The sequence below is a fragment of the Euleptes europaea genome, chromosome 4, assembly GCF_029931775.1.
Source record: "Euleptes europaea isolate rEulEur1 chromosome 4, rEulEur1.hap1, whole genome shotgun sequence".
Taxonomy (NCBI): domain Eukaryota; kingdom Metazoa; phylum Chordata; class Lepidosauria; order Squamata; family Sphaerodactylidae; genus Euleptes; species Euleptes europaea.
In genome coordinates, this window is record NC_079315.1 from 97,538,305 (window position 1) to 97,562,288 (window position 23,984).

Here is a 23,984-nt window from a genome sequence, read left to right on the forward strand (position 1 = left end):
ATAGTTTGTTTGTGCAGTCTCCAACATCAACTGAAGTAAACTAAAAATGCCAGCAACAAACCACCATTTGTAATCACTGTTGTCAACATCTATTACCATCACTGATGCTTCTGCAATCTTGAGACTAATGAAGATGCAAAGTGCTCCACATGGGGTGCTCGTACGCCTCACACATACATACGTGTTCTTAATGGAGTTTATTGTTTATGTGTATATTAAAACACAGCAACCCAACTTGAGCCCATGGAATGAGAGTGACTAATGTGGATATTTTTTGCAAATTCTACCCACGACAACTGAGCTTTTTCCTTCTCTCTTCTGTTACATTCTCCTCCACCTGCGGCTTCCTCCCTTTTCAAAACTACAGGAAAACACTAGTTTAAAATATTGTCGAAGGCTTTCACGGTCAGAGTTCATTGGTCCTTGTGGGTTATCCAGGCTGTGTAACCATGGAATACCAAGACCACGGTTACACAGCCTGGATAACCCACAAGAACACTAGTTTAAATTTCATCAGCTGAATCATAAATTGCATGTGCAAAGCAGATGCACTTGTCGAGGTCGTCTGTCTTCAGTAAATTGCTTTCAATTTATGTCGGATTTCTATGCTGCTTCTCCACACAGCCAGCTCTATCAGTAGACAGGAGTTTACTTGCATCAGACTGGTGGAAAGTGCTGTCAGGTCACAGCCAGCTTATGCCGACCCTGTGAAGTTTTCAAGGCAAGAGACGTTCAGAGGTGATTTGCCATTGCCTGCCTCTGCGTAGTGACCCTGGTATTCTCTGGTGGTGTCTCATTCAAATACTAACCAGGGCCAACCCTGCTTAGCTTCTGAGATCTGATGAGACTGGGCTGGCCTGAACCATCCAGGTCAGGGCTTCATCAGGCTATCTTCAAACAACTGCAGCTAAGACTCTGCATCTACACATCATACTCTGCTACCATCTCAAGGCAGAATGAAAACAGTATGTAGACTGCCTTATTAGATGTGTGTGTGTGTGGGGGGGTGGCTTCCGTGAACTCGGAATCCTGTAGCTCTGCTTAGGACTGTATTGTTTGCACCGTTCAGCCACACACAAATTATCTCCATACCTCTGGAATCCTCCTGGTATACAGGAACCCACCCACACCCTTGGCCCATTTCATATGCACGCAGCATACTCTTTTTACTACTGCAGGGAAGCATTACAGTAAATTTAGTATCAGCAGCCAGTGTAACTAGCACAAACAACTTGATTTGCTCATACTAATCAAAACAAAACCTTAAAATAGCTGTACTTTTATAAGATCAGATTTGTGCAAAGGAATTCCACTGGAAAAATATCACTAAGCAGCAGAAAAATCAAGCAGACTCTTCTATATGTTCAAGTATCCAGTGTCACCTCACCAACTGATATTAAAAAGTTTCCTTGAGGATTTTGCACAAGCATGTATTAACAATGTACTTCAGCAGTACAAGCCCAACAGTCTTTACTTGTTCTCTTCCTCTCATGTGACAGTAAAACTAATCTGATCTTGCTTACAACAAAAAGAGCAATTATTTAAAGGCAGGTGGGCAATTACTGAAAACTGAAAAACATGATCTCTCATAGCTAAAAATAAGCCATGAAGTAGTTTCCATTAGGTGGAACTAAGAGTAAATTTCAAAATTTATTCATTATCCACTCACAAGGTTCAAAGTCGAACTGCATGTTCAGTATTTATATGTGAAGAAGCTAAAAGGCGGTATTTGTTTCAGTTCTAAAACTCTGAAGTTTAGTGACTTCCTAGGATGCATCCTAGCATGGTGTCGGGCAACAGTCAGCTGGATCTTATATGACTGACCTGTGTGTGTGTAAAGTGCCGTCAAGTCGCAGCTGACTTATGGCGACCCCTTTTTGGGGTTTTCATGGCAAGAGACTAACAGAGGTGGTTTGCCAGTGCCTTCCTCTGCACAGCAACCCTGATATTCCTTGGTGACTGACCTACAAAGTGGCAAAAAGTGCCCCATCAGACAGAGTAAGGGTTGACTTGTAAAGACAGTTGCTGAGGAAACTCTTAATTTATTGGCCTTAGTCTTCCATGGTAAAATGTCAGAATATTTCAACTTTACCCCAAAGAGAAAAAGCAGAAGGAAGCATGCAAATATCTCTAGGACAAAGTAGGAAATGGACAGGTGACAGCATGGGACGCCTTAAATTTTTGCCACGTACACTCGTCTTGTTACTCATTCAGCCTATTATCTTGCTTCATTATATAAACTACATTATTAGACAGGTAGGCAACTGAGTCTCTTGCTGACTCTGTGCTCAACGGACTCCACTTAAATGGGATACTCCTGCTTCATCAATTTTGTACTTGTGAGCTGAGATATAAGAGAACACAACAGAGAGCACATATATTGCTATTTTAAGGAAAATTTAGAGCTCAGCACAAAACAGAATTTCATTATTTGTGGTGTCTATATTTTGTTATTAATCTCTATGGAAACCATTACATGCTATCTTTAACAGAATACTCTACACTGTGATTAATCCTTATACCTTGGGTAAAAATATTTGATCAGATCAACTAGTAAGATTCACTTTTCCTTTATAAAAAAAATCTGGAATTACAGATGGAAGACTATGACGAGCCAACACTTTCATACCTAATAAATGCAGACGTTCTCTGTTCATATACCTCTAATTTCAAATCAGTAGACCCAGAAGACCCAACAAGAGATGGATTGACTCAATAAAGGAAGCCACAGCCTTCAATTTGCAAGATCTCAGCAAGGCTGTCAAAGATAGGACATTTTGGAGGACTTTCATTCATAGGGTCGCCATGAGTCGGAAGCGACTTGACGGCACTTAACACACACAGAGAGAAGTACTGCAGTCCTTGACAATTCTTGTGACAAATGTACTTTTCAGGGAAGGTGTTACTGTAATTAAAAGTAGATTGCTGCATCAACAGCCTTCATAAAACAGGAGACCAGAGACACCGTAAAGACTAATATTTCCAGGGCAATGTGGGCTTCCAGTCCCACCCCTGCTTCAAGTCTCCCTGCCCTGGAGGGAGGACTCATTGGGGTCAGACCCAGCAGCAACCACCGAGCAATCTGCACACCTCACCCAGGTGTAACAGCAGCTATTGGATGCACCTAGATGCCACACACTTTGTCTGAGCCCAACAGCAGCCACCCAATCATTTTCACAACTTGGCCAGGACTGGCAGTGGCCACCACAAAACTCACCTAAGGGACACCACAAAGCTCGCCTAAGTGGCCACCACAAAACTCGCCTACCATACAACATTTGCAAATTTGCCCGCCTTCTCCCAGGGAGAGGCTGCCAGGGGAGGGAAGCAAGAGAAAGCAGAGGCAGTGTAGTATAGTGTGAAAAGTGTCAGACTAGGATCTGGGAGATCCAGGTTCAAATCCTCACTCTGCCATGGAAGCATATTGGGTGACCTTGGGCCAACCACTCTCTCTCAGCATAATCTACCTCACAGGGATAGTGTTAGGATAAAATGGTAAAGAGGATAATGATGTGAGCCACTTTACATCCTCATTGGGAAGAAAGGCAGGGTAACCACAAATAAATAGTGATAAATAGCATTAGATTCTCCTTTAACAAACCCACAGAACAAGAACCTTTAAAAACAACAACACAGATTCAAGATAGTGGAAGTTTGTTTGAAAAAATGACAGCTATCTATACAATACGACCCCAGTACTCAGTACCTAAAATACAAAGTTGCTTTACTTCCTTGGGCAAATGTGGACATTTTGTTACTCAGGCTTAATTCAGACATCAAAAAAATGATGGCTTAGTTACACGACCTGTGGTTAGTGTGACTATCTGAATCCACCAATGCTGAGTTCCTTTGGCAGCAACTGAACCTGTCATTCCCCCTACCCAAGAGGGAAGACATCATACTGAGCTTCAGAAGTACTAAGACAGTTTATAGAAGGGACCAAAGTCTCTTTCCTGTCATGCTGGGCTTCAAAGAGAAAGTAGCAAATATCTTGAGAGGTTCTTCATTTGGAGAGAGACACCACACTTTTCATGGGACAGGACTCTCCCACATGCTGGACTGAGTTCTTGCTAGAGGCAAGACCAGTTATCATCACTGTGGGACCTATCTTGTGGGGTCCTACAGGATGCAATCCTATCCCCCATACTCTTTGACCTTTACTTAAAGCCCTTAGACCAAATAATTCATAGTTTTGGTGTTGGCTGTCATCAATATGCAGATGCTACACAGCTGAATACATAGCCTTATCCAAATCTCTTAGTGATGCCGTACAGGTCCTAAACCATTGCTTGGCTGCTGCGGTTAAATGGCTAAGAGTGAGCAAATTGAAACTAAATCCTGGAAAGACAGAAGTAATGCTGGTTGGGAAGATGGAGGTCTTGAAGGAAATTATTCTCCTCACATTCAATTAGGTTCATCTGACCCTTGCCAACTCAGTCAAGAGCCTCAGGGTTATACTGGACGCAACATTATCGCTGGAGAAGCAAGTTAATGCAGTTGCAAAAAAAAAAAAAGGTTCTTCCAACTCGGCCAAGCTCGAAAAAGGGCCCCTTACCTTGATACAGCTGATCTGACCATCCTGATCCATGCCATGGTGACATCAAGACTAGACTACTGTAATGCTTTGTACATTGGTCTCCCCTCAAAATCAACCCAGAAACTCCAGCTGATGCAGAATGCTGCAGCTTGGCTATTATCAGGAGCTAGATGGAGCATGCATATTATTCCCATTCCGCAATCATTTCACTGGCTGCCCATCAGTTATAGGGCTCAAGTATTGGTTATCACATACAAAGCCCTTCATGGCCTTGGACCCTCATATCTGCAAGACCATCTCTCCCCTTGTGCTCTGCCACAACAGCTTCGCTCAACAGGGCCTTCTGCAGGTACCAACATGCAAATGGAAAAATCAACTGCCTGTACACATGTGTTGTCTGTTGTGACCCCCCACCTTGTGGAACGGTCAGCCTGAGGAGGTCAGGAAGGCTCCCACTCTCATGGCTTTCCACAAACTATGCAACACTGAATTACTCAATAGGGCTTTTCTACATGGGCGATATGACAGCACTATCCAAAGTGATTCACAAAGTTACTTGGACAAATTATTAGGGACTGGTCTACACTACTATGTATGGTTTGCTGTAAATTGGCTCCTACTATGTAACCTTGCATTGCTTTGTGTGTCATGTTAACACCTATGCTTTGCTTCAATTGTGTTTTTTAGTTCTTTTTCGGATTTCTGGTTGGTTCTACAACCCAAATCCTACTTCATTGCTTACTGAATGTATTGACTCCCTCAGTGTAATTGGCCTTGAGTCCCAGTGAGAACGGCAGATAATAAATAATGTATTCTATTCTATTCTATTCTATTCTAATCTAATGTAAGTAAAATAAAGAAAGAAAATTTTGAATCATTGGGCAAACATCATGTAAGAATATCATGAAATCTGATGTTCCCTACCCCAGACTGGGCTAGTAGATCAAATATAGGATTTACTGTCTCAGGTCTACACAGTCCACACAGACCTCAAGAGTGTCTCTTGAATCCCAAATCTCAGGGAGCTTGCTTCTATTACCTCCTTCAGCTATTTGAGATTTGCTATTATAATTGCTACATTATCTGGTGACCCATCCCACCATATACTTGGCAGGATAACCCATCTAGTCCCTCTACTCTGCACGAAAACTCTAGTGAACATGGCGGGGGGGGGGAAGAGATTCACTTCACTGGGTTTTGCTATTCTCTACCGGGTTGTTCTTGTTGGATCGTTCATCTGCTCACCATGACTGGCCCCATCCACCAGTAGCAGAAGCAGGGAGAGATGGAAGACATTATAAGAGGGTAAAGAGAAGTGGTAACATCTCTAGAAACAGATGGCCAACTAATTGTAGCTCTGCTGTTCATCCAAACAGTAATTAGTCTAGTCTTATACAAATGAGACTCCTGTACTCATTGCCTCTTCACATACAGTGACACAGTGGGTAGCCGTGTTAGTCTGTTTGCAGTAGTCAAAAAGGGCAAGAATCCAGTAGCACCTTAAAGACTTAAAGACTAACAAAAATATTTTCTGGTAGGGTATGAGCTTTCGTGAGCCACAGTATACAAGCGCAGTATATAATTTTAATAACTCAATGCAATTGTGAAGTTACAGTGCAACCACCAATTACAACCCAAATTAAATATCAAGTACCAATACTATTTATTAATGATATAAAGAAATCTAGAAGATGCAGTGAACTGAAATGTCTCTTACTAAAATAATGCTCCCACACAAAATTATAAACAGCAGTGTCTAGTATAGGAGACCAATTAACAACTTTAAAATGTTATGCTATAATCAAGTCTCTTATTTTTTTTAAATTGTGTTTATAAGTGTTAATATTCATCTATACAGGCTGGGGAAAAATCCCCAGGACTATCAAAACCTATAAGCCATCTTTACAAAATAGTTAATCTAAATGTAAGTAATCATAATAGCGATGTTATGTTAACAGATTTTTCACACATGCCTGAAACTCCAAAGTTATACTTCCCATAGCAATAGCTCACTCAACCTGCACGTTGTAATAATGCATGCGCCATGGAGGCATTAAAGCTAACATAACACTGCTCAATACAAGTGAGGCCCCATTACAGTAGCTGTGGGAACTTCCTGGTCAGTCCATGAATGTAGAAATTACTACTACAAACGGTGCATAAACAATTTAAGAATATCTTAATTATTGGGTTTAAAAAGAACTAGTATGGTAATCTAATATCTTAGTTACTGATAGGGAGCCAAAGAAATACAGAATTATTTCTGTCAGTCCAAAATATCTTTAGACTTCTTTATCTCAAACTGCAACCCTACATGGAAAAGTACTGTTGAAACCGGGGGCCACAGCCCCACTATCGTTGAAACCTCACTCATACCTGCAAAGACAGAAAATAAAATATTCCTCTACACTGCCACACACCTCTTCTGTATACCTATGTACTTTTCTAGGTCCAAAGTGTTTTCATATATGAATAAAGCACATTAGAGGATGTTTCTGCTTTAGAATGTATGATTAAACAATGTGCTTATTGCATTGTTTAATCATACTACACCAGCCGGGGAGTGCATGAGAGCAGCATCAGGGAGCAAGCCAGAATTAAACTGGCAAGTCCACATTTGTGTGTCTCACAAAACCATAGTTGACTAACTATGGTTAACTAACCAACAAGCCATGGTTTCAGATCCAGGCTTGATACTCCCTAACTAGACATAATTAATTGAGGGGCCTGAATTCAGGTAATCCTACCAACCATTGTTAGAAGAAGTAGTAGTGTTGGTTTTTATAAGCGGACTTTCTCTACCACCTAAGGAAAACTCAAACTGGCTTACAATCACCTTCCCTTCCCTGTGAGGTAGCTGGGGCTGAGAGTGTGAGACTAGCCCAAGGTCACCCAGCGGGCTTCATGTGTAGGAGTGGGGAAACAAATCCAGTTCACCAGATTAGCCTCCACCACTCATGTGGAGGAGTGGGGATTCAAACCCAGTTCTGCAGATCAGAGTCCACCACTCTAAACCACTACACCACACTGACTTAATTAGTTTAATGAAGCCATTGTTTCACTATATCTGAGCTGTACCTATGTTTTCATGAACTCAGACCACAAAAGCAAGAACACAAAAAGCCAAGTCAATAAACAAATGACATTAACAGGACTGTGTTTGCCTGCCAGAGTGGAGAAGTGGCCAGTCCACAATGGCTTAAATATGGTTCTGAACACCAGTTCTTTGTTGGAGAATGGGGAAAGGTTGTTGCACTTGTATCCTGGTTATGGTTTTTCCAGGACATCTAGCAGAAACAGGATTCTGTGTTAGATGGAGTCTAGATTATGTACAGGGTAAGCATAGGTGGAGGGGGAAAGTACAGTGAGTGTGTTGGCAGGCATGTCCTAGCCCAAGTTGGCCACAGGAGCGTGGAACTTTTAGTTCTCTCCCTCCCTTTCCTACTTTCTGTAAACATACTTTCTGTTCCAAGTAGGAAGATAAACTAGTTGCAGCAATACCCAAGTGTTTTTAGAGTGTTAGCACAACAAGTTTACACAGTAGTTAGCTGCTAATTTGCATATCAGTACTGCAATTCTCTCTTAGTCTTGTCTTATTTTCTTTTGACAATGCTTACCAGAGCAGAAGAGAAGCTTGCAGACAAGCAGGTTCCCACTGGTATGCTAAACCTGTACCCACCCTGATTAAAATAAATTTACAAAAAGCTGTTTCTCTGCTGACTGATTTCTATGTGTGCAGCACCCATGCACAAGTGGAACGGCTAAAACTACTCTTTGCTGTGTTGGATCCAGACTACATTTTCCAATAGCAAAACGGAAGTTTTCTTCCTCTCCCCTCCCATTGAAGCCCATTGATCTCCACAAAATGTTGCTCCTGGGGGACAGGAATGCCATGGGGCGGGTACAGCAAGAAGGAAGAATCAGGGAAATCACCAATGTAGTCTGGATCTGACTCGCTGTTGGTTAGCGCAAAGTGACTGTACCTCTACCATCTTTTCTGCATGTGTAAGACATTGCACATTCCATGCTACACAGCCACAATGTTATCTCTTTAAAAATTATAGTGAAAGTAGTATGTGTTGCTGCAACCCTTGCACTATAGTTTTTGCAAGTAGAACTATACTAAATGCATTTTCTTTTCTGCTCCTGAATCACTGGACCCAAGCCAGCGCCTCTCCTTTACTGGGGCAGCCGGCTTTACAGGCCAGCTCAGAATCCTATATTTTGATGCCAGTTATTCTTTTGTTTTGAGTCTTTACTTTTTGAGAAAGGTCATGGAACAGATGGTTGCCACAATTTCAGATACCTCAGAGGCAATTGGTTTCCTGGAGTACTGCCAATGTAGCTTTTGCTTTTTTGGCACAGTTTATGGCTGTGACCTTTGACTGCAAATTGATAAAGTACACTGTACTCTATTGATTTGTTTTAAAAATATTTCTGGGGCTTTCAAAACTATTGTTCATAAAAAAAACGTTGCTCTTCAATCTCTTTAGAAATAAAACATTCACCACTAAAATGAGGGCTATTTTGCTGCTGTTTTCACCTTGGTTGTAAAAATTACCAGATCTTCTCTCCCTCAAAGTTTTGTAATAAATAAAAGGAAGTGTCTTCCTGGATAGAAACAGTCTCATACAGTCACAACAGGAATAGATTTGGATATCAAATTAAACCCTGCAGCACTGAAAACATTGAACTCTTCTGCAATGTATTATGTCATACACATTATAGCAAATTAACTGGAAAAAATTAAATAAATCTATCCTATGAAAACTATTGTATATGTCTTCAGAATACACAGAAATAGTTATCTAATGCAGCAGATTGTCTTACATAAAACATCTTCATTTGGCATATTCTGAGTGAATAAAAACTTTAGTTGGATCCAGCCAACTTTTCCATTCAACCTGACTCAGTTCCCCTGCACACTAGTCAGTGCGGCTTTTGCACATGCATGTCCCCAAATCCCCAGAATAGCTTTCTTTAATGATCAAAGGGAACTCGGCCTCCTGCTTTCAGCAGCAGATATGCTAGCTGGATCCAACCCCTAGTCTAAAAAGCTCTTCATTAAAAAAATAACAAACTAAAAAAAAAAACACAGGTTTTTTAGGGCTTCCCCAAATTTATGATTTTTTCCCTACTAGAAAAATAGAGAAGGTTCTAAGAACAAAAATCCCCACATTTTCCCAGGTCTTCACATCTCTGTATACACGCTACCTAGCAAAATTAAATTTTGATAGAGGCGTTTTAAAAAATATTCTTAAGAATGGATTATTTTTGTCAGTACAACTAGTTAAAGCAGATATAGGTGTAGTTGTGGTTATGAAAACCCCATCCCATGATCCACAGGTCTTATGGGAATTAAATAAAGTTCAGTTCTACCTCACATGCTGTCCAACATTTCAAAATGCTCAAACACATCAGAATTGCTACAAAACACCATTACTTGCACACACACTAACAGGACAGATGGAAGTCTCATATTTGGATGGCACACCTGCATGTTAACATCGCCTACATGTGAACCATATGACACAGCTATATAGCTGACAAACTACACCAGTTTCTATTGTATATAAGGCAGCTCTTGACCAAGGTATTATCTGATGACAGCCAAAAAAAATAACTCAACAGCCTGGGGGAAAACTGATATCGGATAATCAGAATAAAATATTGCCTTGAATATATCTAGGGTTGTTTTTTTATCATGACACAAAATAATTTTATCTAAAAATTTGATTGCAGCAAAAGGCACTGAAGTGTCACGACAATCCATAGATTATACACAATGAAGTGGCACAATGTAGTGGTTACAATGTCTAAGACAGACAGGGGTCCCCAAAATGGTGCCTGTGTGCCACATGGCACCCACTGACATCTTTCCTGGTGCCTGCCAAGTGTTTCTAGAAAATTGCCAGGGCCAATGGGGCTTTTGCCCAGCAGGACTTCTGATTGGCTGTACAGATTTTTTTTGAAAGTTGCTTTGGCAGCAGCTGCCACCATTAGGGGTATGCAGCAAAAATAAAATCACAGTTTTTCAGATCCAGATATATTGGAGCCAAAAATATTGGCATTCCTGGTTTCCTGAGTTCCAAATACTGGTTTGGTATTGGATCTGGTCCCCCCCCCCACGCTTCTGATATTTTTTGGGTCCATTATTCCCTATGGGGGAAATTTTCTGGGGGCTGGGGGGAATGCTGTTAAAGGTACTGACACCAAAGTTTTAGGGAAGCTGCTAATGCCTGTCCTTTAAATAACCACCATATTTCAAGTCAATTGGACCAAGAGAAGCAATTCTATGAGCCCTGAAGACTGTGCCCCAGCCATCCTCCATTGTTTCCTAAGGAGGAAAAAAACCCTCAAAAAGGTAAAATCCAAGAATCTCCCCCATAGGAAGGTTATTGCAAGTTATTGCTAAGCCCAACCAATGTAAAATGTAAGAATCTGAACTATGTAAATCCCAAGAATCTGAAACTAAGTAAATCCCAAGAATCTTGACCTATGTAAAACATGAAAATGTCCATGTAAAATGGGAGAATCCACAAAAACCCTGCAAACTTGACACAACCCACTCTAGCAAGTAAGGAACTTTTAAAACAATAAAAACACTTGGGCCTGACAGAATCTTACCTAAAGCATCCTCGCAGGCTGATACCAAGCCTTGGGAGACACATAACCACAGGGGGGAAAGAGGGGGGAAGGAAAAAAACAGCCTCAGGTGCCTACAAACACCAGCTCCTGATAGTCCCAGTTAATGCCAAATGTTTCCAGGATTTTGGAGGGAGGGGAGGGCATTTTCCAGTATCTCGAAAAATCATGGATACATTTGGGAGACTTGATTATATGACTCAGTTATATCTGAGCACACATATCCCTAGCTACCACAGCAGAAGGATCTTCACTATGTAGTTGAATGTAAGCTGTGTACATACAAGAAAATATTTTTAAACAATATGTTAGTTTTAAAAGACATCCTGTTAATCAGAGCTTCAACTTAAAATGTTGATGAGTCACTACTGCTACAGTTATACTTAACCTAATTCCCTGACATTTTGTGGTTTACTCTGCCTCCCACCCCTGACCTGGATGGCCCAGGCTAGCCTGATCTCGTCAGATCTCATAAGCTAAGCAGGGTCGGCCCTGGTTAGTATTTGGGTGGGAGACAACCAAGGAATACCAGGGTTGCTGTGCAGAGGAAGGCACTGGCAAACCACCTCTGTTAGTCTCTTGCCATGAAAACCCCAAAAGGGGTCGCCATAAGTCGGCTGCGACTTGACGGCACTTTACACATACACACACTGCCTCCCATATCAGTCATTTTGTCATTGGCTCCTCCTCCTGCTGCAGTAATTTTGTAGTTATGCCCACCAACTTGTGTGAGAATTCCAAAAGTGCCCACAGGATAAAAAATATTGGGGATCTCTGAACTAGGATATGGGAGACCCAGGTTAATATCCCCACTCTATCATGAATCTTGGTGGGTAACTTGGGGCAATTGACATTCTCTTCGTCTATACAGGGCTGTTGTGAGGATAAAATGAGGAAGGAATCACTATGTACACTACTCTTAACCCCTTGGGTAGGATAAAAATGTATTAGATAGAAAGCACTGTGTACTATAAACCTCCCAACACCATCATTGTACCCTAGTGCTGTCATTATTCACCACTGTGGCTAAGAAGAGCTAGGAGCCACCTATCTGGGTGAAGGAAAGTTCCACTCCCAGGAGCAGAAATATCTGGTGCTACCTGGCTCTGTCTGGTAGGTAGCACTTGTCTGGGGTAAGCTCTATTTTTCTCACACCCACAGCAAAAGAGAACAGTGGAACTGATTTTGCCCAATTCCCCCTCCTAGCTGACCTCTGCCAAGACATATTATCCACAAGGCTTCCTCAACCTCTCAGCATCAGTTTTGAGAGGACACAAAGGCTGCTGGGGAAAGGTGGACTTTGCACAATAAATACAACCCATAAGCTGTAAAATATTGAAACGGGTCCCATACTGCAGTTTGAGATTACAAGTGGGATCTGGGTCGGAAAAGGCTGCATCTTCATTTTGAAATTTTACAACCAGTCATTTATGTATACTGTTTACATATGAAGCAAAGCAAGCACTGCTTCAGGATAAATTATGTAATATATGCAAGAATACCTTAGTTTTTGGACTGAATTTCAAACAAATCTAAAAGCAACTAAGATACAAACACAGTGTGCAACCTACATAATGCATGGCAGAACTGCCAAGTGAAGTTACAATCAAGGAATGAATTAGGCACTCATCTGGAAATCTCACTATGCAGGCTATGTATTTAGCAGCAAGCTTCATGCATACTTTCATAATTGTAGATAGTTACCTGTACTAATGCCACAGTGAAGTACTCCTAATTTATGAAGTGATTGTTCTATAGATCTTTTCAGTGTTAACACTAAAAGAGTCTTTAAATACATGGGTCTTGTCCCATAAATGCCGCGGGGGGGGGGGGGGGAGCTAATGGGATGATGTAGTATAACAAGATAAAAGACTAGAAATGAAATTTCCCCACAGTCTTTCAGGATTCATGATTTTATATTGTTAATTTCTCCAGCATCTATACAGTAGTAACATTTGACAACCTAAAAAAGGATCTGCAAACATGCATTCCTACTTCACTATATGTAATATGAATGTGAAAAGGCATTTTACCAGTAGTTCTCATTTATCAAATACTGCATTCTGCACTCTAAAAATAGATGCCAAGTATTTATATTCACCAAGTTTCCCTTCTATCCTTCATGATCCTATTAGGTTTATAGCCAGCCAATAAAGGCTTATGGCAGTCACAAAAAAACAAACTCTGGCCAGAGAACTCCTTCTGTTATGCAAACTCTCTCTTCTCAGGGACTCTACATAATATTTCCAGCACAAATGTGACTGGTTTTTGAAGGCAACCAGTTTAACCATTTAAACAAGCCTTTCAAATAATGAGTTAGAAAGACATTATACCCACTCCCATTCTGCCTGCCATTTTTAGAAAGACCAAAGCAGCGTGTGTGTGGGTATATCTGTTGTCTCCCATACAGGTACTGATCCACGTGAACTTGGATTCAGTACTTGGATTCTCCCCCTATGCTCTACCATGACAGCTTCACTCATCGAAGCAGGGCCTTCTACAGGTGCCAACCTGCAAATGAGCAGAATTAACGTGCCTTGTGAAATGGCCTGCCTGAGGAGATCACGGGGGTTCCCACTCTCATGGCTTTCCACAAACTATGCAAAATGGAATTATTCAAGAGGGCTTTTTAAAAAATGACAACAGGGTAGCACTGTACAAAAGGCTTCGCAAAGTTACTTGGTAAATAATCGGGGACTGTGGTCTGTACTACTGCATACAGTTTGCTGTGGGCTGGGAGCCAGTGTGGTATAGTGGTTAAGAGCAGTGGACTCTAGTCTGGAGAACCCGGTTTGATTCCCCACTCCTCCACATGAAGCCTACTGGGTGACCTTGGGCTAGTCACAGTTCTCTCACCCCTCCTACCTGACAAGGTGTCTGCTGTGGGGCAGGGAAGGCAAGGTGATTGTCAGCCGCTTTGAGACTCCTTAAAGGTAAAGAAAATTGGGGTATAAAAACCAACTCTTCTTCCGCTCTTCTTCCTTATGTGTAATTTTGCATCATTTAATCTGTCACGTTAACACTTACACTTTAATTCTATTTTTCAGACTTCTGGTTGGCTCTACAACCGAAATCTTATTTCATTGTTTACTGAATGCAATCTGTGCAATCCGCCTTGAGTCCCAGTGAGAAAGGCAACTGTAAATAATGTAATCAAATAAATAAAATACCATGACTGATCCTCTATGTTGATATTTTAGGGTTCCAACATCACATACCAATGATTTATTCCCCTGTGGAAATGGATGAGGGGTTCATTAAACAGATACTTGGCTTAGCACAAATAGAAGCACACTGATTAATACAGAAGGTTTGTTCCTCTACCAAAGGCCAGGTTGTCTAGCTTCATGGAAAAACAGTCCTTATACAACTTTGGTCACACATGCATTAGAGTAAAATCTAGTTTCAAAAGAAAAGAGAGTAAAAATATATAAACAGGCAGATTGCTCACCTCACAGTTCTGACAGAAGTAATTAGTGAACATATAGTTGACTGACATGTGTAATATGTCTGGAGACAGTAGATGAGATTATACCAATTCAAAGGCTTTGATATTTTTATAAATGAGCGACAGATGTAGATGATCACCTGAGGTGAACTTGGCAATGGAGGACAGGAGTGGCCAGACTGTGAATCGATCTATATGTCTAATTCTGAGCATGGCTCAATCATACACATTAAAAATCTGGAGAAAGGTGAATAGGGGAAATTTCCTACAAACTGGGGAAGGGGAGAAATCCTCCAGAAATGCAGTAAATAAATTAGAGAATAGAAAAAAGGTGATGGGAATTTTAAAAACTCAAGCAACTGAAGTGATGTCTGTGCTTGTGCAAACATCACAACTCACATAAAAAAGATCTCACAATGTTATGTTCCAGCCACCAGTTAAAGAGGCTGCCTAGCAAACTCCATACACATTGCTGAAACAGTTGCAGTTTCGGAAGGGCTTTTGGGGGGGGGGGGTGAGGGAAGGATGAAAATAGAGGTAGTGGCCAGTGGGGGGGGGGAGGAAGAGGTTGTCAGAAGGTTAGACGGGTCAGTGAAATTTCCCCTCCCCCTCAAATTCTTTACAGGTAGCTTACTCCTTAGATTCTTTGAAACTCAAGCTAAATTTCTAATTTGCAAATGAAAGCTATCTGTGTGGCTTCTGTGCTTCTAACTGTCAAATGAGGCAGTTTGCTGACACAGTAAGATAAAGAACTACCTTTCATAACAACAGAATCCTTATCTGGGGCTGCCTTTAAAGACAACTCAGAAGCTGCAATCAGTGAAAAATGTGGCTACCCACGTTGAGAGGTTTCAGCCAATATAAGCATATTATACCTTGAAATTACATGAAAAAGTTTTGTACAAGCTATTTTTTTAATTGTATAAACTTCTGAAATTAATATGCCTTTAGCATATTTTGTGAGCCGCCTTTCACTATTCAGGGTATAAATATTTTAAATTTATTTATTTAAAACATTTTATGCTGCCTTTCCACTCAATCAGGGTCCACAAGGCGGATATTCACAAATATAAATATATAAACCCAATGCAGCCACTTGCACTTATACCAGATGTTTTCAAAGAACTTTAATCAGAAATTGGAAAAGTTATGGGAAATAATTTAGAACAAATTACTCTAGGCAAACAGTCTTCATTAAGAGAACAAAAGTCAACCCACTCCATGTCAAAACAAGACTACATCCTTAGCATTATCCTGTTTCCAAATGCAGTCAAATCCACATTTCAGGAAGAATCCACTTCCTTTAATAAAAAAAAAAAAAAAGCATCATCCTTTCAACAAAGACTATGACCTTTTTCCAGAATATCAAGTCCAAGGAAATAGGAAAAATTTGAACTGGATTAGAACACCAAACTGTTTTGCCTGGTACATTTGCAAGTTAGCTCTAATGAGAGAAAAAATAAATTTGTTTTGTGATCACCACCAGAGCCACCTAATGTACAGACTTTCTTCCACAAATTAGCTTCTACCTATAAAGAACAAAACACAACAATATTCTTACACAACATATTGTCTTCTGGAGTTTCAAAACTAAATGATATACTTTTACTTCTGTTTCATATTAAATTATTTTAAGAAAATGGGTGGGCCATTGTGTGTTCAAGCTAAGGCCCTCGCTCTGCAAGGACAAACATCAGCATACTGCAGCTAATTTTTAACCAGTAGCAAGTCAGAACAACAACAGTTGCAGAAACAAGTGAAAAATGTAGCAACAACCATCAACACTTCCACACGATCCATATCGTTAAGCTTTTTCAGTTGCATATAAAACAGTTAAGAAATCGCCTTTCCCTATTTTTCTATCATAAAAAAGATTACATGCACAAGTCTAAAAAAAACCATGACCCTGTAATGCATTACAACTGTAAATCAGACAAGCTGCCCTATAAATATCTCCATGTAAATGTTCTGGGGGCCAATTAAATTTTTATGCCCCACATGGAGGTCACTGACAAGCCTTTCCCCCTAAAGAGCCAAAAAGGCACAGAAAGAGCCTTACTGTATATACTCACGTATAAGCCGAGTTTTTCAGCCCAAAAATGGGCTGAAAAAGCCGGCCTCGGCTTATACGCGGGTCAATACGGGGGGAGGGAGGAGGGAGGAGGGAAACTTACCGCCGCCGCCGGGCCCGTGCCGCTTCCTGCCGCCGGGAGCGGCCTGGGGCAGCCTCCTGCAGCCGCAGGAAGGCTGCTCCGGCCCCCCCGGCCCCCGCCGCCATTTTTCCCGGGCGGGAGGGGCCTTGGGCAGCCTCCTGCAGCCGCAGGAAGGCTGCCCCGGCCCTTCCCACCCCCCGCCGCCATTTTTCCCGGGCGGGAGGGGCCTTGGGCAGCCTCCTGCAGCCGCAGGAAGGCTGCCCAGGCCCCCCCCGGGCCGCGCCGCCGCCAGACCCTCGCCGCTGGAGAGCCCTGTCAGGTAAGCCTGCGGGGGGGGAGGGGTTATAAGCCGACCCTTGGCTTATACGCGGGTGCCTAATTTTTCCCCATTTTTGGGGAGAAATTAGGCACCTCGGCTTATACGCGGGTCGACTTATACATGGGTATATACGGTATGTTTTTACTGCATGTATTGGTCAAATTTCATGAAGCACCTGTAAATGCTGCAAAACCCAAACCAGGAAGGAATGACACCTGCATGCAGTTTTATGTGCTTGGAGAAATGGGCACTGTGGAAAGGTTTTTAATGCCACAACTGCTGCAGGTTCAATGGATCATCAGAGCCATATATACACGTTTTGCTGTTAAATGGCACATTTAAAATGTTAAAAGTATCTCTGGGAATGGTTGGCCACAAAAAAAGCCAATTAAGCCGTACGTTTTTACTGCATGTATTGGTCAAATTTCATGCAGCACCTGTAAATGCTGCAAGATCCAACTTTACAAAACTCAAATCTTTAGCATTGTAATAGAACATAATTCAGAAACAAAACCAACGGAATTACTGATGTCTAGTTGGTGTGCCCCCAGATTTTACACATAAAATATTCACTCTCCAAATTGCCAGAAGCTAGCTGTATATTTCTGATGCTCAGAATAGTACGCGCAGTTGTTAAAGCTGTAGGTAAAAAAATATGAGCAGCACCCAGCAGTTGGTTCAGTCAAACCTTCACTAACATAAATTACTAAAAAGGTGGTTCTTGCCCAAGCCACCAGCTGCCATTTTTATTATCATCAGGTTGTAAAATTGTAAGATAAGCCCTGCTGAAATATATGCAATCCTTGCTGTCCTATCAAACCTAAATTTTACTGCTTTAACATAAAATGCATCATTCATAACTCAGCATATAAAATTGCAATATTTGACATATTTATGGAATTTAAAAGTTAGTTTTATAAAAACAAAATTGCAAATATACCCAATACTTGAGAGAAAATTGCAAGCTGATGCACCCTAGAATATGTACCTTTATTTTTGCTATGTGATCAGAGAGAGCTAAGTTCTCAATGAAGCTTTCTGTTATCCTCTGAGGTTTGGTGGGGTTTCTCCCCCCCCCCCCGATCTTTTTTCTCTCTCTGCAAGGTAGGGCCATAAGCTACTTTTTACCCAGTCTGTGGGTAAATGTGTCACAGAGGTTTGAGGGAGAGGTGACAAGGTCAACCATGACAAGTCAAAAGGACAACAGAAAGCATGCAACTATTGAAAAGCAATGAAAGCCCTGCATGCTCCCCTCATGAAGGTCAGGTATCCTTCTAGGTGCAGAAATGCATCTTAGATTTAAGAGCTGTGTATATATCTACAGCGTGCCCACTTAAAAACAAACAAACCATTTCACTCATCCAAAAGCAGAAAATATTTAATAGGCTTTTTTTCAGTATTTCCCAACACTTCCAATTTTCCTCCAGAAAAACTGAACGAAGGAAAAAAATGAGGGAAAGTTTTTTTTCTGAATTTTTTGATTTTTTTTCCAGGCCATCACATCTTTAGGGATGAATCATGTAGATCACCCTAAACTCCTTGAAAGCAAAGTAGAATACAAATCAATACATTAATAAACATACTCCCGATGGTGAGAGTTTCTGATGCAGAAATACGCAGTTATTTTAAGGATTTGTGCAATATGTACCCAGATTATTTCAAATGCACCACAGCATGGAATGGAGCCTTGATTACTTACCGTGAAGGCTCCTTCTCTCTTGAGGAGAAGGCGTCTTGAGCTGTGGGTTATTTCCTTGCATCATCAGGGTAGGCAGGACCAATTTTGAACTTCCTGTCTCCCTTTGGCGGGAAATAGCCTGCAGACCTGTTACAGTCTTGCCTAGCTACCATGACAGGAATAAAACTCACTCGACAAAAAACAATCAAGAAAACACATATAACATCAACTATGGTACAATTAACCAAAGGATATGTGACACTACCCATGAGGCTGCAAAAGCAGTTCCGGGATAAGAATCGGGTCTCCTGAACGAGACTAGGCGGCTCATAACATAGCACGTGACTAGGGTGGGCAAGACGCCCTCGCCTCAAGAGAGAAGGAGCCTTCACGGTAAGTAATCAAGGCTCCATTCTCCTTTGAGGCTCAGGCGTCTTGAGCTGTGGGACCTACAAGAGCTCCCATGAGGGTGGGTCATGAGCCTTCCTCTGCCACCTGCTGTAGCACCCTTCGGCCGAAGGCTGCTTGGGCAGAGGCCCAAGTATTTACTCTGTAATCTTAATAAATGTTGAGACAGACACCCATGTGGCAGCCTGGCAAATTTCTTCTACCGGAGCCTGTCTGTCAAACGCCGCTGAGGTGGCCGCACTGCGCAACGAGTGGGCAGTGATGCCCTCAGGGACGGGAACACCAGAGGCCCTGTAAGCCTCTTGGATACATAACCTGAGGGTACAGCTAATTGCGACGACCGACATTCTCTTTCCCTTGTTAGGATTGTTAATCCCAATGAACATGAAGTCTGATAGTCTAAGACTAGCTGTTCTGTCAATGAAGATACGTATTGCCCTCCTTAGGTCAAGTGTATGCCAGGAGCGTTCCTTAGGACAGGAGGGTCTTGGGCAAAAGGATGGTAAATTAATCTCTTGTGACTTATGGAAATTGGAATTGACCTTTGGGGTAAAGGTGGGATCAGGTAGCAGTACCACCTTGTCCTTGTGAAAGACGCAGAGACCTTTACGTATGGAAAGGGACCTAATTTCAGAAATGCATCTTGCTGAAGTGATGGAGATCAGGAATACCTTTATGCGAAGGTATTTTAAGGAAACTTCTCTGAGCGGCTCAAACGGTGGTTTGGTGAGTGCATTGAGCACCTGATTAAGACTCCAAGAAGGAAAACGGTGAGTGACCAGTGGCTGAGTTTGAGTTACCCCTTTTAGGAATGCCACGATGTGTTGGTGTCTGGACGTAGGGACCCCGTCTAACTCTGGGATGACCGTGGCCAGTGCAGCAATCTGTCTCCGCAGTGTGGAAGCGGAGAGCTTGAGCTGCAGACCCTCCTGAAGGAACTCAAGAACTTGGTGTGTGCCCGGCTTAAGGGGATCAACCTTTTTTCTTCTAGCCCAGTGGACAAAGGCTTTCCACGAAGCGTTATATCCGTCTGGTGGCTGGTCGTTGTGCCTCTAATATAGTAGCCGCAACATCTTCTGAGTACCCCCTGTATATTAAAGATTTCCTCTCAAGCGCCATGCAATCAAACAGAACCACTGGGGGTCTGCATGGACTAGGTGACCTTGGCGGAGAGTTCCCCACTGTGATGGGATCCTCCAGGGTTCCTGACACGACATTTGTCAAAGGGTTGCAAACCAGGGCCAACGAGGCCAGAACAATGCCACTAGTATTACTTTGGCCCGCTCCTTTTGGATCTTTCTCAGTACTTTTGGCAATATGGGGAGAGGTGGGAAGGCATAAAGCAATTCCGGGGGGCATGGGCTGAGAAGAGCGTCGACGCCCTCTGCTGCAGGATGGCAGTATCTTGAAAAGAACCTTGGAGTTTTTTACGGAGGCGAATAAGTCTACTGAGGGAATGCCAAATTTGGTGGTAAATTGCCAAAAGTCCCCCTGGTCCAAAGACCACTCTTCTTCGTCTGCGAACTGTAGGCTTAGAAGATCTGCTTGAACATTTAGGGATCCCTTTATGTGTTCTGCCCGAATAGACCTGAGGTTGGTTTGGGCCCATGTAAGAATTTGTTCTGCTTCCCGATGTAGGGAAGAGGAGCGGGATCCCCGTTTGTTCAGGTGGGCCTTGGTTGCAATGTTTTCCATTCTTACTAGGACATGTAACCTCTGGAGAAGTGGAGCGAATGCTCTCAGTGCGAGATTCACTGCTCTCAGTTCCAAAACATTGATGTGAAGGGTTGTCTCCTCTGTTGACCATCTGCCCTGTGTTGTGTGAGACAAAAATGCAGCTCCCCATCCCCCCAGACTGGTGTCTGTAAATATTTGTGCCGGCTCCTCGTGGATGTACTGTGTGGGTCGGAGACTCCTACTTGTTTCGGAGGAAAGGGGGATTAACCTGTCTCTCTTCCTTGCAATGTCCCTCTGAACGGGACGGATTTGCCACTGGAGTGGCCTGGAATGGAAGCGGGCCCAAGGTACCACCGCTATGCACGATACCATGAGGCCCAACAGCCTTGCCAGAGACATCAGTTTTACTTTTCTGGACTTGGCTATGGAGGAGGCCAGGGTTGTTATTTTCAGGATCAGTTCCTTGGGTAAAGCCAGTGTATTTTGGATAGAGTTTATCCAGACCCCCAAGTGAACCATGGACTGGGAAGGTGAAAGGGAACTTTTTTGAAAGTTGATCATGTATCCATGATCCTGTAAGACCTGAATCACCCTTCCTGTGTGTAGGAGGGACTGTTTTGACTGCGCACAGATCAGGATGTCGTCCAGGTACGGGTGTACCTGAATTCCCTCCTGTCTAAGCGAGGCTATGACAGTGACTAGTATTTTTGTGAGGACCCTTGGGGCAGAGGCCAGACTGAAGGGGAGTACCCTGAATTGAAAATGGGAGTGGCCAAATGTGAAGCGGAGAAAAAGCTTGTGTGAGGAATGGATTGGCACATGCAAATAAGCTTCTGTTAGGTCCACCGCTGTCATAAAGGTGTTCGGGAGCAAGGATTCTACGATGGATTTTAAGGGTTCCATCCGAAAATGCTTGCATGCCATTCGTCTGTTCAAATACTTTAGATTTAGAATGGCCCTCCAGTCCCCGTTCTTTTTGGGGACTGTAAAAAAGATGGAATAAATCCCTTGATGCCTTTCGAGGGTGGGGACTGACTCTATCGCCTTGATGGAAAGCAGATGTTGTATGGCCCTGAATGTTCTGGCCTTTCTGATAAGGGAATCTGATTTTCTATCTAATTGATCCTTCAAGGATCCCAAACCATCCTCAGGAATGAGGCCTGGAGTCTGTAGATCCACAACTGGGGCATCCACCAGGGGAACTTTTAGCAAATTCATAGCATAGGGTGCTAGTTGGTATAGCTTTTTAACAGCGGGGGGCACCTGTCTACTGGAGGCGTGGTTATCCCACTCCTCTTGTACCACCCTTAGGAAAAACTCGGGAAATGTCACTAAATTATTATGTGGTTGTTTTCTGGGGAAGCATTCAGCAACTCCTTGTTTCAATTTGAGTTTGGGAACCTCCGCGGAGGCTGCTTCCTCGTTTAAATCTAGAGCCAGAATGGCTTTAGCCAGCAAGCTCTGATACTCCCCCCCAGCAAAGAGACAGTTCTGTTGCTCTTCAGGGGGAAGTGTCTCGTCATCAGAAACGAACTCGCCTTCCTCTCTTTCCTCGCCTGAATCGAGGGAGGAGGTATGGGAATCCACTGTAGATGCCTGTTGTGTCTCAACATTGGCTTTTAGGGCCGCCTTGGTAGGCCATTGAGCATTGGTAGAGGGGCCCTGATCTGATGGCAGACCCTCTCCCGTCCCGGTATTACTGGAAAGGGTCGATGAGGATGTTGACTCACAAGGACCCGGCCAGGGAAAAGGAGGGAGGCTCATTTGAAAGGCCTGAAAGGACTGCCATTGCCTTTGGAGGGCAAAGTTTACCCATGCATCTGCCTCCTCCCAGGTTAGAACGTTACCACCCGCCGCCGCGGATGTAGAGGGAGGAGGAAACAACTGCCTGCTGCCGCAGATGGAGGGGGGAAAAATTACCGTCTCCCGACTGGAGGACTGATCCTGCCACCAAGGGGTTAGCCGAGGGGGCCATGGATGCCGCGTCGTGTGATTGCAGCGAGGAGGCAGGTGTCCTTTTCCCGGCTCCGCTCCTATTGCCGCGCTTTCTCTTTTTAAAAACTTGTAGCAGCGGCACTGCTTGCAGCAGCGGCGCAGCTTTTCACACCTTTTTCACTTTCGCTGCTGCGGTCAGGACACCGCTCTGCTCGCCACTCTGCTGAACCGTGCTCCCTAAGGGATCGCTTTTGCGTCTGTTGGGAGGATTGGTCTCCTTTGGGGCAGACTGGACCAGCCCCACCTGGTAATCGGAGACCGACAGCAAATCATCTTCCCTATCTAAAATGGTGTCCGCCATTCTGGATCCCCCAGAGAAAGAACCCCGGAAAGAAAGACACACAGGACAAGTGGAGGGAAGGGGGGAACAAGCAAGTTACAAAGGAAGTGAACTTACTGCACAAAACAGACTTGTAAACAAACGGAAGGTACGAACACGAAAAGCTAGCTAAAGCCTAGGCAGTCACAAGCACGAAGCTGTTTCTGCGACCTGCTACCCTTTCCGAGGCAGGACGGAACTGAGGTCTGCAGGCTATTTCCCGCCAAAGGGGAGACAGGAAGTTCAAAATTGGTCCTGCCTACCCTGATGATGCAAGGAAATAACCCACAGCTCAAGACGCCTGAACCTCAAAGGAGAATTTTGGGTTGTCATAAACTGCAAATTTGGGGGTAAATTAGTTATAAAAATATATTCCAGTCTTTTCACTGCCTTTCTATTTATTTAGGCTGTTGCGCTAAGAATTAAGGTGAAGTGTGTGCATGTTTTTAACTATAGTTTATCCTTGCTTTTAAAATATTTGCTATCACAATACTTACTTTAAACATACCCTGCCCTTTCCCCAATGGAATAGGAAGCAGCTAACATTGCTCTCATCTCCATTTTATCCTCACAACTACTCTGTGAGATAGTGAGGCGGAGTGTATGACTGGCCCAAGGTCACCCAGAAAGCTTCCCTGACAGAGTGGGGATTCAAACCTCAGTCTCCCAGTTCCTACACCAATACTCTAATCACTACACCCCATATAAACAGGAAATACTCAACCAGAACTGTTCATATAATTGTCGCTTATCCAAATGAATAATTTTTGCAGCCAGTCCAGAAGACCCATACATTTGAAGTATG

General features: G+C 42.9%; 1 protein-coding gene across 1 annotated transcript in view; it reads right to left on the reverse strand.

Moving 5' to 3' along the window:
- MAP3K1 (mitogen-activated protein kinase kinase kinase 1) overlaps positions 1 to 23,984 on the reverse strand; it is a 73,124-nt gene that overhangs the window by 37,501 nt on the left and 11,639 nt on the right. The window lies entirely within an intron of this gene.